An 8,754-nucleotide genomic window follows, 5' to 3' on the forward strand; every position below is an offset into this window, starting at 1 on the left:
AACATTTAACATTTAACATTTAACATTTAACATTTAACATTTAACATTTAACATTTAACATTTAACATTTAACATTTAACATTTAACATTTAACATTTAACATTTAACATTTAACATTTAACATTTAACATTTAACATTTAACATTTAACATTTAACATTTAACATTTAACATTTAACATTTAACATTTAACATTTAACATTTAACATTTAACATTTAACATTTAACATTTAACATTTAACATTTAACATTTAACATTTAACATTTAACATTTAACATTTAACATTTAACATTTAACATTTAACATTTAACATTTAACATTTAACATTTAACATTTAACATTTAACATTTAACATTTAACATTTAACATTTAACATTTAACATTTAACATTTAACATTTAACATTTAACATTTAACATTTAACATTTAACATTTAACATTTAACATTTAACATTTAACATTTAACATTTAACATTTAACATTTAACATTTAACATTTAACATTTAACATTTAACATTTAACATTTAACATTTAACATTTAACATTTAACATTTAACATTTAACATTTAACATTTAACATTTAACATTTAACATTTAACATTTAACATTTAACATTTAACATTTAACATTTAACATTTAACATTTAACATTTAACATTTAACATTTAACATTTAACATTTAACATTTAACATTTAACATTTAACATTTAACATTTAACATTTAACATTTAACATTTAACATTTAACATTTAACATTTAACATTTAACATTTAACATTTAACATTTAACATTTAACATTTAACATTTAACATTTAACATTTAACATTTAACATTTAACATTTAACATTTAACATTTAACATTTAACATTTAACATTTAACATTTAACATTTAACATTTAACATTTAACATTTAACATTTAACATTTAACATTTAACATTTAACATTTAACATTTAACATTTAACATTTAACATTTAACATTTAACATTTAACATTTAACATTTAACATTTAACATTTAACATTTAACATTTAACATTTAACATTTAACATTTAACATTTAACATTTAACATTTAACATTTAACATTTAACATTTAACATTTAACATTTAACATTTAACATTTAACATTTAACATTTAACATTTAACATTTAACATTTAACATTTAACATTTAACATTTAACATTTAACATTTAACATTTAACATTTAACATTTAACATTTAACATTTAACATTTAACATTTAACATTTAACATTTAACATTTAACATTTAACATTTAACATTTAACATTTAACATTTAACATTTAACATTTAACATTTAACATTTAACATTTAACATTTAACATTTAACATTTAACATTTAACATTTAACATTTAACATTTAACATTTAACATTTAACATTTAACATTTAACATTTAACATTTAACATTTAACATTTAACATTTAACATTTAACATTTAACATTTAACATTTAACATTTAACATTTAACATTTAACATTTAACATTTAACATTTAACATTTAACATTTAACATTTAACATTTAACATTTAACATTTAACATTTAACATTTAACATTTAACATTTAACATTTAACATTTAACATTTAACATTTAACATTTAACATTTAACATTTAACATTTAACATTTAACATTTAACATTTAACATTTAACATTTAACATTTAACATTTAACATTTAACATTTAACATTTAACATTTAACATTTAACATTTAACATTTAACATTTAACATTTAACATTTAACATTTAACATTTAACATTTAACATTTAACATTTAACATTTAACATTTAACATTTAACATTTAACATTTAACATTTAACATTTAACATTTAACATTTAACATTTAACATTTAACATTTAACATTTAACATTTAACATTTAACATTTAACATTTAACATTTAACATTTAACATTTAACATTTAACATTTAACATTTAACATTTAACATTTAACATTTAACATTTAACATTTAACATTTAACATTTAACATTTAACATTTAACATTTAACATTTAACATTTAACATTTAACATTTAACATTTAACATTTAACATTTAACATTTAACATTTAACATTTAACATTTAACATTTAACATTTAACATTTAACATTTAACATTTAACATTTAACATTTAACATTTAACATTTAACATTTAACATTTAACATTTAACATTTAACATTTAACATTTAACATTTAACATTTAACATTTAACATTTAACATTTAACATTTAACATTTAACATTTAACATTTAACATTTAACATTTAACATTTAACATTTAACATTTAACATTTAACATTTAACATTTAACATTTAACATTTAACATTTAACATTTAACATTTAACATTTAACATTTAACATTTAACATTTAACATTTAACATTTAACATTTAACATTTAACATTTAACATTTAACATTTAACATTTAACATTTAACATTTAACATTTAACATTTAACATTTAACATTTAACATTTAACATTTAACATTTAACATTTAACATTTAACATTTAACATTTAACATTTAACATTTAACATTTAACATTTAACATTTAACATTTAACATTTAACATTTAACATTTAACATTTAACATTTAACATTTAACATTTAACATTTAACATTTAACATTTAACATTTAACATTTAACATTTAACATTTAACATTTAACATTTAACATTTAACATTTAACATTTAACATTTAACATTTAACATTTAACATTTAACATTTAACATTTAACATTTAACATTTAACATTTAACATTTAACATTTAACATTTAACATTTAACATTTAACATTTAACATTTAACATTTAACATTTAACATTTAACATTTAACATTTAACATTTAACATTTAACATTTAACATTTAACATTTAACATTTAACATTTAACATTTAACATTTAACATTTAACATTTAACATTTAACATTTAACATTTAACATTTAACATTTAACATTTAACATTTAACATTTAACATTTAACATTTAACATTTAACATTTAACATTTAACATTTAACATTTAACATTTAACATTTAACATTTAACATTTAACATTTAACATTTAACATTTAACATTTAACATTTAACATTTAACATTTAACATTTAACATTTAACATTTAACATTTAACATTTAACATTTAACATTTAACATTTAACATTTAACATTTAACATTTAACATTTAACATTTAACATTTAACATTTAACATTTAACATTTAACATTTAACATTTAACATTTAACATTTAACATTTAACATTTAACATTTAACATTTAACATTTAACATTTAACATTTAACGTTTAACGTTTAACATTTAACATTTAACATTTAACATTTAACGTTTAACATTTAACATTTAACATTTAACATTTAACATTTAACATTTAACATTTAACATTTAACATTTAACATTTAACATTTAACGTTTAACATTTAACATTTAACATTTAACATTTAACATTTAACATTTAACGTTTAACATTTAACATTTAACATTTAACATTTAACGTTTAACATTTAACATTTAACATTTAACATTTAACATTTAACATTTAACATTTAACATTTAACATTTAACATTTAACATTTAACATTTAACATTTAACATTTAACATTTAACATTTAACATTTAACATTTAACATTTAACATTTAACATTTAACATTTAACATTTAACATTTAACATTTAACATTTAACATTTAACATTTAACATTTAACATTTAACATTTAACATTTTTACTTTTTACTTTTTACTTTTTACTTTTTACTTTTTACTTTTTACTTTTTACTTTTTACTTTTTACTTTTTACTTTTTACTTTTTACTTTTTACTTTTTACTTTTTACTTTTAACTTTTAACTTTTAACTTTTAACTTTTAACTTTTAACTTTTAACTTTTAACTTTTAACTTTTAACTTTTAACTTTTAACTTTTAACTTTTAACTTTTAACTTTTAACTTTTTTCTTTTCATTTTCATTTTTCATATTTAATTTTCCCTATTTTCCTTGTTTACTTTTTTCTCTTATTATATTTACCTATACAGTATTTTCTTATTAATTTTACTTTAATATTTGTTTCTCTTTTACGGATATTGGGTTATTCTTCCTTCTTTATTTATTGTAGCTCCTGTTTTTAATTTTTTCTCTTTTAGTATTTCTCTTTCTTTTTTATTGTCGATCTTTCTTTTTCTTTTTTTGTATTTTCATTACACTTTTTCTTTTTTTGATTTAATTTTATGTATTTCCTTTTTCAGTTATGATTTTTGTTTGTGCTTTGTTTTTTTCTTTTATTTCGCTTATTAAGGTTTCAACCTTAGGGCCATTCACCTCTCCATTCGGATTAGAAAAACCTCTTTTAGAAAGAAACCTAATCCTATGACTGAATTCGGAAACGAAGCCAGGTGAGCTGCGTACAAGAAAATCGATTTACCAACTACGCTATGCCCGCTCCTGCTTTTATTGTTTTTTTTTTGCAGGTTTTCTTCTTTCTTCCTATTGTTTGCCTATTATTACTCTTCAGTTTATTTTCTTGCTTTCTATGCATCTGTTTAATTTTTTTTAGTTTCAAGTTTATAGTTTTATTTCTTGGTTTGTATATTTGTACCTTTGTGTTAGCTTTTATACCGTTTTACTTTTGGATTTTTTAAAAGTTTAAATTTTAAAGTTCCATTTCCAATTTTTCAGGTTTTTTCTGATTTTTATCCGTTTATCTATCTTTTAATTTTATGTTTTCTATTTTCCGTTATTTTTTATTTCCTTGTTTTTTATGATTTTATTTCTTATTTCTATATTTTTTCATTTAGGCATCTTTCCTAGTATTTTCTTAAAAAAAAATTCTCCTCTATTTTTTTCCTTTTTAGTTTTTTCCTCTCTTCGTTTTCCTTTTTATTTTTTCTGCTTCGACTTTTCTCTTTTTGCTTCTATTTTTCTCTTTTTGCTTGTTTCTTTTTCTCTTTCTGCTTGTTTCTTTTTTCTTCGATTCCTATTTTTTCCTTTTTGCATTCTTCCATTTAGATTTTTTATTATATTTCTTGCATCTTTCTCTTTACTTTTGTCAGTCTTTTGCTTCTTATGTTATTCTCGTTACTATTCTTTTTGTTAGAACCTTTTTCTCTTTTCTCTTTTATTTCTATGTTTCTAACTTGCTTTTACTTCTTTGTATATTAGTTTTCGTTTTGAAAAATTATTCATTACATTTTTCTGTAATTTTGTTTCTTACTTCGGCATTCCCATTTTTTATTTCTTAGTTTTTTCCATTTCCTTATTTCTTACTTTTCCCTTTGTCTTCGCTGTTAATGTTTTGTTTCTTTTTATTAATTTATATGCAATTTTTTATTTTTTTATCTTAAATTTTCTCAGTTTTCCTTTTTTGTTTATGTCGTTTCCTTTTTCTTCTTTCTCGTTCCTTTATTTATTTTCTTCTTATCTTCGATGTCCTCTTTTACATATTTTTGTTTGTTTGTCTTCTTTGTTTCCTTTTCTTTTCATTGTATTTTTCCTTTTCCTGGTACTTTTATTATCTCTATTCTGGTGTTTTCTTTCTTCATTTTTAGATTTTATTTTTCCTTATTTTCTTTTAATTGTTTTCTTTCGGGTTATTTTTTATTTTATATAATTACTTATTTTTTATTTGATTTGATTAATTAGTTTTTATCTTTTCTTGTCATAGCTCTTTGTTCCTTTTTCGTTTTATGTTTGTCCATCTTTCATCGTTCTTCGTTCTTCGTTCTTCGTTCTTCGTTCTTCGTTCTTCGTTCTTCGTTCTTCGTTCTTCGTTCTTCGTTCTTCGTTCTTCGTTCTTCGTTCTTCGTTCTTCGTTCTTCGTTCTTCGTTCTTCGTTCTTCGTTCTTCGTTCTTCGTTCTTCGTTCTTCGTTCTTCGTTCTTCGTTCTTCGTTCTTCGTTCTTCGTTCTTCGTTCTTCGTTCTTCGTTCTTCGTTCTTCGTTCTTCGTTCTTCGTTCTTCGTTCTTCGTTCTTCGTTCTTCGTTCTTCGTTCTTCGTTCTTCGTTCTTCGTTCTTCGTTCTTCGTTCTTCGTTCTTCGTTCTTCGTTCTTCGTTCTTCGTTCTTCGTTCTTCGTTCTTCGTTCTTCGTTCTTCGTTCTTCGTTCTTCGTTCTTCGTTCTTCGTTCTTCGTTCTTCGTTCTTCGTTCTTCGTTCTTCGTTCTTCGTTCTTCGTTCTTCGTTCTTCGTTCTTCGTTCTTCGTTCTTCGTTCTTCGTTCTTCGTTCTTCGTTCTTCGTTCTTCGTTCTTCGTTCTTCGTTCTTCGTTCTTCGTTCTTCGTTCTTCGTTCTTCGTTCTTCGTTCTTCGTTCTTCGTTCTTCGTTCTTCGTTCTTCGTTCTTCGTTCTTCGTTCTTCGTTCTTCGTTCTTCGTTCTTCGTTCTTCGTTCTTCGTTCTTCGTTCTTCGTTCTTCGTTCTTCGTTCTTCGTTCTTCGTTCTTCGTTCTTCGTTCTTCGTTCTTCGTTCTTCGTTCTTCGTTCTTCGTTCTTCGTTCTTCGTTCTTCGTTCTTCGTTCTTCGTTCTTCGTTCTTCGTTCTTCGTTCTTCGTTCTTCGTTCTTCGTTCTTCGTTCTTCGTTCTTCGTTCTTCGTTCTTCGTTCTTCGTTCTTCGTTCTTCGTTCTTCGTTCTTCGTTCTTCGTTCTTCGTTCTTCGTTCTTCGTTCTTCGTTCTTCGTTCTTCGTTCTTCGTTCTTCGTTCTTCGTTCTTCGTTCTTCGTTCTTCGTTCTTCGTTCTTCGTTCTTCGTTCTTCGTTCTTCGTTCTTCGTTCTTCGTTCTTCGTTCTTCGTTCTTCGTTCTTCGTTCTTCGTTCTTCGTTCTTCGTTCTTCGTTCTTCGTTCTTCGTTCTTCGTTCTTCGTTCTTCGTTCTTCGTTCTTCGTTCTTCGTTCTTCGTTCTTCGTTCTTCGTTCTTCGTTCTTCGTTCTTCGTTCTTCGTTCTTCGTTCTTCGTTCTTCGTTCTTCGTTCTTCGTTCTTCGTTCTTCGTTCTTCGTTCTTCGTTCTTCGTTCTTCGTTCTTCGTTCTTCGTTCTTCGTTCTTCGTTCTTCGTTCTTCGTTCTTCGTTCTTCGTTCTTCGTTCTTCGTTCTTCGTTCTTCGTTCTTCGTTCTTCGTTCTTCGTTCTTCGTTCTTCGTTCTTCGTTCTTCGTTCTTCGTTCTTCGTTCTTCGTTCTTCGTTCTTCGTTCTTCGTTCTTCGTTCTTCGTTCTTCGTTCTTCGTTCTTCGTTCTTCGTTCTTCGTTCTTCGTTCTTCGTTCTTCGTTCTTCGTTCTTGTTCTTCGTTCTTCGTTCTTCGTTCTTCGTTCTTCGTTCTTCGTTCTTCGTTCTTCGTTCTTCGTTCTTCGTTCTTCGTTCTTCGTTCTTCGTTCTTCGTTCTTCGTTCTTCGTTCTTCGTTCTTCGTTCTTCGTTCTTCGTTCTTCGTTCTTCGTTCTTCGTTCTTCGATCTTCGTTCTTCGTTCTTCGTTCTTCGTTCTTCGTTCTTCGTTCTTCGTTCTTCGTTCTTCGTTCTTCGTTCTTCGTTCTTCGTTCTTCGTTCTTCGTTCTTCGTTCTTCGTTCTTCGTTCTTCATTCTTCGTTCTTCGTTCTTCGTTCTTCGTTCTTCGTTCTTCGTTCTTCGTTCTTCGTTCTTCGTTCTTCGTTCTTCGTTCTTCGTTCTTCGTTCTTCGTTCTTCGTTCTTCGTTCTTCGTTCTTCGTTCTTCGTTCTGCGTTCTGCGTTCTTCGTTCTGCTTTCTTTGTTCTTCGTTCTGCGTTCTGCGTTCTTCGTTCTTCGTCTTTCGTCTTTCGTCTTTCGTCTTTCGTCTTTCGTCTTTCGTCTTTCGTCTTTCGTCTTTCGTCTTTCGTCTTTCGTCTTTCGTCTTTCGTCTTTCGTCTTTCGTCTTTCGTCTTTCGTCTTTCGTCTTTCGTCTTTCGTCTTTCGTCTTTCGTCTTTCGTCTTTCGTCTTTCGTCTTTCGTCTTTCGTCTTTAGTCTTTCGTCTTTCGTTTTTCGTCTTTCGTCTTTCGTCTTTCGTCTTTCGTCTTTCGTCTTTCGTCTTTCGTCTTTCGTCTTTCGTCTTTCGTCTTTCGTCTTTCGTCTTTCGTCTTTCGTCTTTCGTCTTTCGTCTTTCGTCTTTCGTCTTTCGTCTTTCGTCTTTCGTCTTTCGTCTTTCGTCTTTCGTCTTTCGTCTTTCGTCTTTCGTCTTTCGTCTTTCGTCTTTCGTCTTTCGTCTTTCGTCTTTCGTCTTTCGTCTTTCGTCTTTCGTCTTTCGTCTTTCGTCTTTCGTCTTTCGTCTTTCGTCTTTCGTCTTTCGTCTTTCGTCTTTCGTCTTTCGTCTTTCGTCTTTCGTCTTTCGTCTTTCGTCTTTCGTCTTTCGTCTTTCGTCTTTCGTCTTTCGTCTTTCGTCTTTCGTCTTTCGTCTTTCGTCTTTCGTCTTTCGTCTTTCGTCTTTCGTCTTTCGTCTTTCGTCTTTCGTCTTTCGTCTTTCGTCTTTCGTCTTTCATCTTTCGTCTTTCGCCTTTTTTCTTTCGTCTTTCGTACATCTTTCTTCGTTCTTTGTTTTTTGTTCTTTGTTCTTCGTTCTTCGTTCTTTGTTTTTTGTTCTTTGTTCTTCGTTCCTCGTTCTTCGTTCTTCGTTCTTCGTTCTTCGCTCTTCGCTCTTCGTTCTTCGTTCTTCGTTCTTCGTTCTTCGTTCTTCGTTCTTCGTTCTTCGTTCTTCGTTCTTCGTTCTTCGTTCTTCGTTCTTCGTTCTTCGTTCTTCGTTCTTCGTTCT

This window comes from Topomyia yanbarensis, chromosome 3 (assembly GCF_030247195.1).
Source record: "Topomyia yanbarensis strain Yona2022 chromosome 3, ASM3024719v1, whole genome shotgun sequence".
NCBI lineage: Eukaryota > Metazoa > Arthropoda > Insecta > Diptera > Culicidae > Topomyia > Topomyia yanbarensis.